Raw genomic sequence first — 13,485 nt, forward strand, 5'->3', positions numbered from 1 at the left:
AGTATGCGTTATTCATTGTGAATGCTACACCGTTTTCAAATATATTTGCAGCTGAATGACTGGTACAATTTTAAGTATTTTTCTATTTTGAAGTGAACTCTTTTCTGTTCTTGCTTGCCTTTTTGAATTTAAGTTTTCATCGCCAAGGTGTTAGTATTTCCTTTGTGAATTCGAGTTTCTCATCGCCAACTTGTTGTTGCTCAAAAGGGTTAGTAAAGAAGAAACAAATATTGGTCGGGAAAATGTATTTGTATTAAAAACAATACCGAATATAAATAAAACAACATTTGTCGCACTTAACGCTAACATGGTATACTACGAAGTAAATGACCTCCACAAGTGTCATTAGCTCTTGATCGGTTGAAATCTACACCTTTGTATCACAAAGAGTGTCGATTTTAATGTCTTCGTTAGTTGCTCGCATGTATTAATATACTCTTTTTGGCTTGATGAGTGCATTAATCTTTGTAGTTTAGGGTTTGCTTTATTGGTTTACATCTGCGGTTTTCTTGTGTTTGCCGATCTTTGCTTTGATATTGTGAGTCACATTCGCATAATCTTCTGCGGTAGATCTTAGTGATTAACTTCTCTGTTTAAGTTTCGTTTTCGTAACCACGTCTAAATGCGTCTTATCGAACATGTCTTTGTTTCTCTTCCATTATAGTTTTTCTGTCTTATTTTTCATCTCTCCGTTCTCTGTCGTGGATTTTTTTAGTGTCTTCTCCGGCGGTCGTTAACATCTGTGTAATATTTTTTGTATGTTTTTTGTGTTATTCGCATAGTCATATAAAAATGCTTCCTGCATCCATCTTTTCTTTTTACGTAGAAAATGTCAGCATCATCGCTTGTGTGTAAATCATTGTGCATGGCCATACATTCCCTCGTTTTCTGGATGATATGTCGAATGCCTTCTTTTGTCCAGACTATGAATGGTTCGCAGTATATTTCTAGTGATACTGCTCATTTGCTTTTAACTGCTATTAGGTTTCTTATATATATATATATATATATATATATATATATATATATATATATATATATATATATATATATATAGTGGTTTTCTCGGTCTTCTCGAGTATTTGTTTCAGAGTTTCGTTTTCATTGACGTTGATATGATGGGATCTGCATCCAGAACTCCAAAAGTATTACTTGCTTTCCTGATCTCGGCTTAGTTGAGTATTTCTATACATTCCGTACCGCTGATTTTCCTAGTTATATTACTAGCGGTACGCACTGTTCAATGTCAAATACTATATGAATATCTTGATTTAAGATTATGCTAGTGTTATTAGTGTCCTTTGATCTTTTTTTATCGCAAAAAATTTTCAGCCCGTCCGTGTACATTAGGTAGTTAATTTTCTTATATGTATTAATAAACTTGTATCTGGGTTGACATAAACTAAGTATATTTTAAGGGGCATCACGGCAATAGTTAATACCTAATACCTAATCAATTTTATTTATCTTAACTTGACCGTGGACAGACGACACCATAATGGACATAGTGTTGTCTATGGTGATTACTAAGGAGCTGAACCTAAACATCCAAGCAGTTCTCCGATATTAATATTTAAAGTAACGTTTCTTTTTGTCTACTATGCTTAATTTGGAATATGAGTTTCTTTTGTCTACCATACTCAGTATTCAGTCAACGTGTCTAATGACTTGGTACGCTCGTCTAATGAATAATTTGAATCAGTCCATAATCAGGTTCAAAAGAAACTGTGCAAAAACATAGGCTATTTATTCTAAAAATGTATATTTCATAGCAGAATATATCAAAATGCTAGTGTCGACATTGTAGATATTCCTGTGAGAAATTTAATCTATCCATTTATATATTCATTTTCCTTTTTATTCTATCATTTGTATCAATGAATTAATTTTATTTAATTCTTCATATTATTTAATTTGATATATTTATTTATTACGTATTTTACTTATTTATTTAAAATTTGTTTATTTATTGTATTTTTATTTTTATTTCTTTTCTAAATAAGCGCGTCTCAATTCAATAGATATCTCAGACACAGTGAGTAAATATTTTAAAGACTAGCTTGACGCTAGACGTTGCCTGGTCGCACAATGTAATTAAACATTACATTTTAAATAATGCAGATTACGTATGTATTATTATAGAATCAATCATCCATTGATTAATGTATATTACGAGGAAAGAATTGCGCGGTGACATAATTCATACACAAAAATATAAAAGATCTGGAATAATTAACGCTTGATAATGTGTAAACCGAAATGAAAAATACAAGAAATAGTGTATATAAAACGCATTATAATTAAATTCTTAACAAGCCAACGGTAAAGGTATATAGAATTTTATGTTACCCTTTTCTTCAATAAAATATGACTTTCTGACAGTCAAATCTTACTAGTGGTCACAGTATGCTTATATTTTCAGCCACCGTCAAGCTTGAATATGTTTATCTCTTTAAATAAATAATATATTTGACACTGGAATTCCTCTCTTTATTTCGACGCCCGAATAAAATACTTGACGTGAATGCGTAAACAACCATTCTATTTTCTGTACATATGTTTTGAGTTAAACGAAATTTATGAAGTACAACTACAAAAATGAAACCTGCTCTTTTTAAGGCCAGATGCAATGAACCGATCTCAAATAAGTTATGACGTTGCTAGTTTTCGGTGCTGTTTTCCGACCAAGTTTTGACTCCCACGAAAATAGATTGAATTTGCCTTTTTACTTAATTTTTTCAAATAACTTTAATTTACAACATAACATCTCATGTGAATCTAATAAGTGCGGAATGCAGAATGGATTGAATTGTCAAATGCGGTGAAAATGATGTTTGCTTGTCATCTAGATTCAACTCAAGATTGTAATAATTCGATTGACTCCTTTTTTATTGCCTTTTTTCTGTGTTATCTTCATAAACGACAGTTTTCATTAAAGTGATGTTTCAACTCCAAGGTATAAAATAAAGGAATTAACACATATGTGGAACAAGATATATGTCATAATCAAGTTGACACACCGGTTCTCACCAGACCACCGAAGGTAAGCAACAATGAGCCTAGCTAGTACCAGATGGTGACCATTTGGGAATTCTGGGTGATGTATGTGCTGTCCGCTCATGTCGCCATTGTGTCCAGTCGTCCTTTACCTCAACTTGCACCGGTATGCAACAATGTTTACTCTGGAGAGGCGTGGTTGGAGACTGCGCAACTTTTGCCACACAAATTTCCCGCAAAGGCACCCTTACAGTGGGTATCCATGGTCTGCCAAGACTGGAGGAAGCGACAGAAAAACATCACGCAACAAAACCGTCATTTTTAGGTTTTAAATAACGTGTATAGAGGATATTGAAGATGAACGTCATACGGTATAATTCCACAATTTAAGCATGCTATGAAATTGGATAGAGTGTCTTATGATATCAGACTTATAGACATCCTAAAGAAATTGAAATTTTAATTTAGCAAATGTTCAGATGAAGCAAAGGTTTGAAGATATTGGAGGTTGTTGACCTTTGTTTCATACATAAAAATACGAAATTGTGATGTATATACCTTATTAATTAATCGCCCTACATAAGCAACCTAATGAGATCGATGAATTAAAAACAATGCATGAAAGTAAATATTATGTAGAAATTTTAAAATTTCGTAATGTACTAAATGTCTTTTTTCTTTCAGCATGTGATAATTAAGTCTAAGGCAACGGCATATTTTTAATTGTTTTAACTCTGGAATGTGTATCCGTTAATATCTTATATGCTTTTATATAGAGTGATGTCGCTCTCAGTTGATTAACTGTATCTAACTCTGCCGGATATATTGTCAAGAATCAAAACATTGATAAGAATATTCTGTTGTCATAGCCACAGTGATAATTCAATATTTATTTGCTTATAGTTTGCAATGTATTTCAATCTACAGTGGTTCAGTATTAAAAGACGAGAAAGGTGGTGATCTATTTTATGGTCCTCCGATTCACATTCATTGATCGTTATTAGTTTGAGTTTTATTCAATCAAAATAAATAAAATAGTGTAGTCCCCATCTTGGGCTTACACTTGAACTCCATCTAAGATACATATATATTAGAATGTCTAATTAAAGTTCGTTATCTAACAAAAACTGAGTTCACCGAATTAGTAAAAAAGAAGAAAACATTATTTGTCTCTCCGCATTTGAGTATTCAAATATGTTATAGTATAATTTTCTTTTTAATCTTCTGATCTTAATGAATTCCAGGAAGAGAATCCATCTAGTAGAGTATCCAACTTCGTGTTGCATCTATAGGTAACACCATTTAGAATAGGTGCACTATTTCCTTGAAAAGCTAGTGTTGGTTAGCAATAAAGAGATCTTATTTAGGCTTCAATTACAAAGCGATTTTCAATATTTGGTCATGGTTTACTACTAAAAAATTATCTACATGTTAAGTTGTTTTGATGCATCCTTGTACAGAGAAACCTTAGACACTTAATGGCAGTGTCTAGTAGGTATTCATGAGTTCTTCTCTATTTTATACTCCTACATATCCATAATAACTTTTGATCGTCTCGTTCGCTGTTCAGCAGGGATTAGTTGTCTTTCACTGGGCGCCGGATGATGCTAATCCATGGAAATTGCTTCATAACGAGATTATTTCAATTTCAGTGTAAAGTAAGGAATAGTTCGCCATCTGGTCAACATTTGTGATCATTTCTCTTCCAAATATATTAGGTTTTAGACATTGTTGAAAAAGGTTCTCATTGACTTCATTCGTTGAGTTATTGGTTCACATCGATTAAGCTGATGTTTTTTTTCAGTGATAACAGTTTTAATCTCTATGCGCCCGACAGCATCCTGTCGTGCACCTGCATTTAGCAAATCTAGTCGAGGAACAAATTTTGTTTAGATTATTACATATCAGGCAAGCATTAATGAAATGAATAACATTTGACAGGCTTCAGGGAACAGTTTATAACAACATCGCCGCCTACGGAATCGACTTTATCGATATAAGTTTATATCGTATATCTTCAAGATAATTTAACATTAATAATGTTGGAAGCCATAATTCACACTCCAAATGCAAGCAGCATTTTTATAGTTGTTCAATTAATGATATAATATGAAGAGTTTGCAGTAGGTATGTCTTGTTGCTACCAAAACACATGAAAAGTCTAACCTGCCGTAAACAGAATTTCGAATATGGACTCATCTATAATGTGTGCTTTGTCTTTTAAATTTTAATACCATCCGCAGAATGAGTAAAATTGATTTTACAAACATATAACTGCTTCACAAATTTGATCTTAGTACGTAAATTACAACCATGATTACTCTAACCTTATTGTTTACTCCCCCTCTTTCTGCCTATCTCTCTCTATATATATATGTGTGTGTTTGTGTTTGTGTGTCTGTTCGTGTGTGTAATAATTCTTTTCTAATTATGATTAAAGTAAAATATATACGTTCGACCCTTGAAAAGGTTTAAAATTTAAGATATTAGTATAAAAAAGTCTCCAAAAAAGACAGGTATATCCATGGAATATAGTTGTATTGGTTTCTAATGACTATAGATCAGATTTAATGCAAATCTGAAATATCTGAGTTTTCTAAATGACAGATTGCCTCATATTATATATGCTATAAAATATATAAAATATTTTAAAGTGACTGAAATTTTGAGACTTAACTAATATAAAATTTCATAAGATCGTCGATATCTGAATTTTCATTAACAGATACGACTCATTTATTATAACGTTCTTGTAAGACTAAATTATAATAAAAAAACTCGATATATTGCAGAGGTTTTCGGAAACTCGTAATAATTATAAGAGTGAATTCAGTACATATAAATGCATTAGCATCTACACTTTCTGATTGTATATATATATATATATATATATATATATATATATATATATATGTGTGTGTGTGTGTGTGTGTATGTATGTATATATATATATATATATATATATATATATATATATATATATATGCACAAAATGACCACTATGCATATACATAAAAAAAACTAGAAGTGATGAGTACAAAGTGATTTCAAATTTGAATTTAGCACACCCGAATTATAAAAAAAAAACGGGTATTTTTATCCTTCTTTAATTTCTTTGTAAACCAATGTTATAAACGCTTTTCTATTAGAGTATAATATAGTAAAAATTCAGATCCTTTTACAGCAGTAGAATCCGTTTCAGACGCAGTGTTACACGTGTTCCATTTTATAATTTTGTAATCTCTTTACGTAATCATTCAACCACGGTAGTGGTTGAATATATGCTGAAGTCCGAAATTGAATGAATCGAGACGCATTCAAACCCCCACCACTAATTCCGTTCGCAACCAAATTTCAAACAGGTTATATAGTTGGATATAACACCTCATTAGCTACATTTTGAAAAAAAAAACTTTCGAAAATTGGTTCAGTAGAAAAAAGTTACAACAAAATATGTGGGTTCACAAACAGGAGAGTAAGTACATACATAAGTGACTAACGCTTTTTCTTATTTTGCATAACTTTTTTTTGTATATAACTATTTTTACTGCAATTTTGCCAATATGACAAGTTAGCGTAACGGTTAGAGTACTGGGGGTTGGTGGAAAGATTTTAGGTTCAATCTCGTGTATCGTTTTTTTATAATTAAAAAACCGAACTTTTTTAATAACTAATTTTTTTAACTCTCCTTATGATTTTATAGCAAAAAATGGTGAATTTATCGATTAAAAATATTAGTGAATTCTATGATATACATATTCTTTGAATGAACTCAAATTTTTCGTTATCACATTTGATGAAAAATGTAGTAATTTCATAACAACTACTGTGATTCGAAATTAAATTGCAAATGTTATATATTACCGTAATCGGTATAGAGCCGGGATTGGTGGAAATATTTTAGGTTCAATCCCGTGTAAGTGTTTTTTTTTTTTTAATTAAAAACCGATGAAAATCGAACTATTAATATGCTAATAATTCGCCGGTTTCAAGTTATTATTATTACTACTTCTCTTAGAGATGCTGCTGCTGCTGCTGTGAGATCGTGTCTTGTCCATATCATCAGCAACAGTGAACCTGCTTGCCTAGTTTCGGAAGTAAATAAGTCGAATAATACATGTGAACTTAAAAGACTAAAAACAAGAAAATACTAGTGAGAGTGGCAGAGACAATCAGAAGACAGAAAAAAATGGATGAGATAAAAGGTTTAGTTTTTATTTTATTTTAGTAGAAGAAATGAAAGAAAAAACAACACAACTTTATTTTAAATGACTCGGAAATACTGAAAATAGTTTAAAGATTTTTAAAGGTAAAATTTAATAAAAAAGGATAAAAGCAGACGTCACTTTAAATGTCGATGACAATGAAACTTGGATGAAATAAAAGGTTTAGTTTTTATTTTATTTTATTAGAAGAAATGAAAGAAAAAACAACACAACTTTATTTAAAATGACTCGGAAATACTGAAAATAGTTTAAAGATTGTTGAATTATTATTTTATTATTCATTTATCTCATTCGTTCAGGGAATGAAAGAGAAATATCTTTTTGTAGAAAAACAGACATTGTCGATTATTCCTGTATTTTTCTTTGCGTGTATTTATATATATAATATTAACAACGAACTTGGAACAATAATGATAATAAATATATATTTACGCTCTATACAGATCACGAATTCATGAACCGCAGTCTCGGTAAAGACCCTGGCTCGGATCTACTGTGATTGAATAATAAATATTGCATAAATGTGTGTTTGAGAGCTAATTTTTTTTGACAATCATTAATAAATATTATAAATTGATATATTAATACAATAGCAATGCCTGGAAAAATCATGGATTATATGGAAAAATGCGCGCATGAAAAGTAATATTCTTAAGATTTTATTAAACCTGGAAAAGTAAAGGACAAGAAATTCAACCTGGAAAAGTAAAGAACAAGATATTCTAGTAAAGTAAAAAATAAGAATTTTTTAGACTTAAAATATTGCAGCTAAAAAAATAATTTGAATATTGATAAATATTTTATTTATTATTTGCATATGTTGTTGTTTATTGTTGAGTTAGAAAGGGTGTCAGTCGCTGGATTGAACTTATTTTCCCCCTATTATTTGCATATATTTATGTAGTGAAAATTGTTTGAACAAAATTAATTCATCAGTTAGTTAGTTAGTAGATAGAATTAATAATTTTATAATTTACATAAAAATGAATTAAATGATCCTAATTATGATATAATAAAATTATTAATTTTTATGTAAATTATAAAATTATTAATTCCATCTACTAACTAACTAACTAATGAATTAATTTTATTCAAACAATTTTCACTACATAAATATATGCAAATAATAGGGGGGGAACAAGTTCAACCCAGCGACTGACACCCTTTCTAACTCAACAATAAACAACAACATATGCAAATAATAAATAAAATATTTATCAATATTCAAATTTCATGTTTCGCTGCAATATTTTAAGTCTAAAAAATTCTTATTTTTTACTTTACTAGAATATCTTGTTCTTTATTTTTCCAGGTTGAATTTCTTGTCCTTTACTTTTCCAGGTTTAATAAACTCTTAAGAATATTACTTTTCATGCGCGCATTTTTCCATATAATTATATATTCACTGTGAGTGATGTTTTAAGGAATAAATATTAAATACTGCAATCTAACGAGTTAGCTTAATCCGCGTTTAACATAATTTCCAATACAGGTTGTTTTTTTTATTTCCTGATAAATGAATTTGCTATTAAGAGATTTCAAATAAAGTAAAAATAAGAATAAGATTGGAAATAGAAAATAGTATTAATAATAATATTTCTGATACAGAGATCAATATAAAAAAAACATACACGAAAAACTGAATTGATTCTTTTATTTTTAAATATTTAAATCTATACTTAAAATATTAATTGATTAAAGGTTAATGTAGTTTGCTAAAAGCATTGTTTGTTTGTATATTAAGTTAATTTATAGAAGGCAATAACATGCGGATTTGTAATGGACCGGCACATACTAAAAAATTGCGATTTATGCCGATGAAAAATCTATGCAAATTCACCTATACAATATATGTATTTATTTTATTAGTGTGTTATTAGTGTATATATATATATATATATATATATATATATATATATATATATATATATATATATATATATATATATATACAAGCAGATGTACCCGGTGTTGCCCGTTAATGAACGTAATGTTAAGTTCCTTAAAAACGAAGAAAAAACGAAAAACAACTGAGAGATGTGCATGCAAGTATTATACCTTTTCTATACAGTTTACTTATAGTAAGTCGAAAATAAGCACGCTGTCATCAAATAAAAACTTTTAAAAAATGAGTCAAGCACGATGCGCATTATGCCAGATTGCCACGATATATATATATATATATATATATATATATATATATATGTATATATATATGTATATATATATATATATATATATAATTATTTTTTTACTATAATAATCAAATACCTACAGACACTAGTGTTTCATCCTTTCGGGAATCTTTAGTGCAGGGTGTCACGATTAACATCAGTCGATATACCCGAACTCGGCAACACGAGCCATCTCTGGTTCGATTAGCAAAGACCGTACCCATTCGGCTACCATTAACCACGTGCAATAACGTTGAATTTAAACATTTTAATTTTAAATGTTCTTTACGTCAGTCAGTGATCTAATCGTTGTACGGTGATCTATGCATAGGAGCTGAATTGACCGACTTAATTCAACTGAAAGTGCTCAATGATAAGAAACGTGTTTCTTAAAGGGCTGTTATAACTATTTTTTTATTTTAATAATTAAATACCTACATACACTAGTGTTTATGTGAATCTTCAGTGCAGGTTGTCTCGATTAACACCAGTCGATAGACCCGAACTAGGCAACACGAGCCATCTCCGGCTCGATTTTTAAAGACCGTATCCAATATCCGTATATATATATATATATATATATATATATATATATATATATATATATATATATATATATATATACATATTCTCGCTTTATATGCATATATGTATATATGCTTCAGACAAAAATACTTCTGTACATTTTTTAAAAACATTTCGCATGAAAACTATAATTTTATAAGTCAATAAAATATTAAAACTTCTCTAATTTTGTAAGTCAATAAAATATCAGCACTTAATTTTATATATTTCTTACTAATCGATAGTTGAATAAACATGTATATGCTTTTTAAACACTAATGCACTTGATTGACTGTCGCTAAAATTACTTGTGTGTCGATGTTAATTCATTAAATTGTATCATAAAAGTGACAAGAGTATATTGCAAAAAATTGAGAAGCATATTACATGTGTTCTCCTGTAAGCGATAGATAAACCGAAAGATGGATAAGAGACTGCTTGATCGTTCCGCTTGTTTATATTATTCGTGAGATTCTCCTTTGGGGACATAATTCTGTATGTTTTTTTCTGATTCAAGTGTCGCCAGAACAAAATAAAGAGAAAATGCTTCTCCGGTACTCAAGTGATTTCCTCGATTTCTATTGCCTGATCACGTTCTTAAGTGTCACTAAAATGTATTTATCCAACACATTTATTTCCGGATATTTTAAGATGAGATTTGATTATACGTATTATTAGGATTCTTTGCACCACCGTTCTCATCTTGAGTTTTATTACGACAACGTTTCGGTCGATGTAACCTCTGACGATTTTCAGGCGCATCGTCTTGCATATGGGAACTGTGTGTCTAATCCACTAGTTTAATATGTTCTGCTTTCCTCACGTGATTACCGGTAAGGTATCCTAAGTAATTAGCAGTTGTATTTTGAATGTTCCTTCACTAAATTTTGAGCCTACAACCCCCAGAAAAGTGTCACTATATTTAACTAAGCATTTTATCCTCTACGCCACTGGCCGGGAGGGGGTCTTATATCGAGGGAAAATAACACTCACGATTAGAACAATAGTCCGAAGACTCGGAACAATTCAAACACTTTTGATGTAACATTTAAATAAGTTTAAAGTAAAGAACAAATGTGCTTAGATGTCAAGTTATAAAAGTTGATAGATTCGAGCCAATATCAAAGTGAAGTAGCTGTTCTGATGCTATACTATGATTTCTGTTCTCAGTTAGTGGAGGATTCCTTCACAACTGCTACCATTTTTAATTTTGGATTCTTTTCTCCACATTAAAAAAACGACCCTAGTGTCTAACTTTGCTCTTGTGGGGAGGCAAAGTAAATAGGAACTCTAAAGTTATAGCAACGATAACGAATGCTAAGTAGACGTTCGCTTATAATAATCTGCGCATATATAATGTTATCTTCGTTTTTGTTATAGTTAGTCCGTATATTCCGCTTTGAAAAAAGCCAAACACAATTTTGAGGGTAGAAACTTTTTCCAAAAAGTGCAAATTTACAAAGTTTTTCTTTGAAACCAAGAATCTGACAATTCCGAACAATAATATGAGAGTGACGTCCTATAGGTGGAGCCTCGTTTTAGAATATCATTATAATAATATTTCATTATTGCTGTCATGGTGTGAGTAATGAATTAGTGTTTATTGGGATATGCATTAGATATTCATCAAACGAAGGTATTAGGGAAAATTCGAAAGAAAGAGGGCAAAACAGCATATAATTGTCTCCAAAAAGGTGCTGGGCTGACGGAGTATTCTAAAGATTGCCTCTTGCAATTTGTTATTTTTATTTGGAGTTAATCGGTGGATATTAACAGGTGCAAACACACAAATTAAATTATCAAGCAAGTGCAAAGACTTGAAGATATACGAAAAAAGAGTGAGGAAAGGGCGAATGGAAATTCGTATTAAATAGATATACAATAATATAAAATATATGAACAATTGAGATGGAGGAGTATGAGAAAGATTAAGATATATCTCCAAGAAAGTTTAATGATTTTACGAATTATTTTGTCGGCAAAGCGACGGCTTGCGTGAACAGATTCTAATATTCTTGCCAGTGCGCTGTTGGCTATGTGAGTAGAATCTCCTTGGATCTGCAAACAAGCATCAACAAAATATATCGGCAGAAATTAGAGTAGGAAATCCACGTCGTTTTCGCTCTTCTTCTGCTTTGGAATCGGCGATTGGCAAACATCTAATTGTAAATCCATCTCGGACCAATGCCTACAAAATAGATAGATTCAGAATATTGCATCGGGATGATTCTCTAATTTATTTGTAGATTTTAGAGTCGGTCTCAATTCTTTAATGCCCCCAGTCGCTTTGCTGACAAAAATAAATTGTTAAATCATTAGACTAGCTGGGACATATATCATAATCGTTCTCATGCCCTGTCCATTTCAATTTTACATATATTTTATATTATATATATATATATATATATATATTTTATATTAGTGTATATATATTTCACACGAATTCTTATTAACCTTTTCTTCCATTTATTTCGTATATCTTCGAGTATTTCCTCTGATCTGACAATTTAATTCATCTTGTCGCATCTGTTGATACCAACGGTTAACTCCCGATGAGATTGTTCATGAACGGGTCCCTAGGGTTTGTTCGTATGTTTCGTTATTTATATTAAACTATGTAGCACAATATTATTTATTGAATATTTATAAGAACTTATTAATTCATCTAATCTGCGTCACTTCCATTAAAAAAAATGGATATTATTTTCTTATAAATTTTAATAATTCAAATTTGTTATTGGCTTTTCAGAAAGAAAAAAAACAATAATACTTTTTCATTATCCAGAAAAATATTAGCTTTATGAAACATATTTGTTGGTTAAACGAAATGTCCATAAATTTTGCCAGTCTCTATAAATCTATTACAACTGGGTTAATCGGCGTTTGCTTCCGTAAAGTTTTGATTTTCTAAATGTCTATCATTCAAAGTATGTGCTAAGATGCTTCTGGTGTTTTGAGTTTGGTTTTTTGTTTGAAGCTTAACAAATTTAAATTGTTTTTATTGTAATTGTTTTAATTGTAATTAATGAACATCGAGATTTTTACGCTATTACGTGACAGTGAATTATATTTATCCCTGTGTAACGAAACGCATTACTATTATACATTAAATAGCAACTCGCACCTGCGTCTGTCTGCTTGTCTCTCTTTTCTCCTCTCTTTCCCCCTCGTGTTCTTATGGCAATTTTTATACTCTCCGTGAGCACTCTTTAGGGAGATGATTTTCCCTTCATTACATTAATCCGTTATCACATTTTCTGCATTTAAGGTACGTAAATAAATGCCTTCTTTTCAGGCGCCTATTTCTGGACACATTCTAGTTTTATAGTCTGCTTTTTAAGTAGAAATCCTTTTATCTGAATTGGGTATGCTTCAGTTTAATCGCATTAGCTACTTCTCCGGGATAGTTTGGCTTACTGCACGTTGATAGTTTCCTGATTCTCACAATATTATACCACAAGCTATAAAGGTGATCCAGCGAGGCGCATTCGTTTAATAAGATTATAAAAATGGATTCGTAAGAT

Source organism: Euprymna scolopes, chromosome 1 (genome assembly GCF_053919585.1).
Source record: "Euprymna scolopes isolate OS-2025 chromosome 1, ASM5391958v1, whole genome shotgun sequence".
NCBI classification, from domain to species: domain Eukaryota; kingdom Metazoa; phylum Mollusca; class Cephalopoda; order Sepiida; family Sepiolidae; genus Euprymna; species Euprymna scolopes.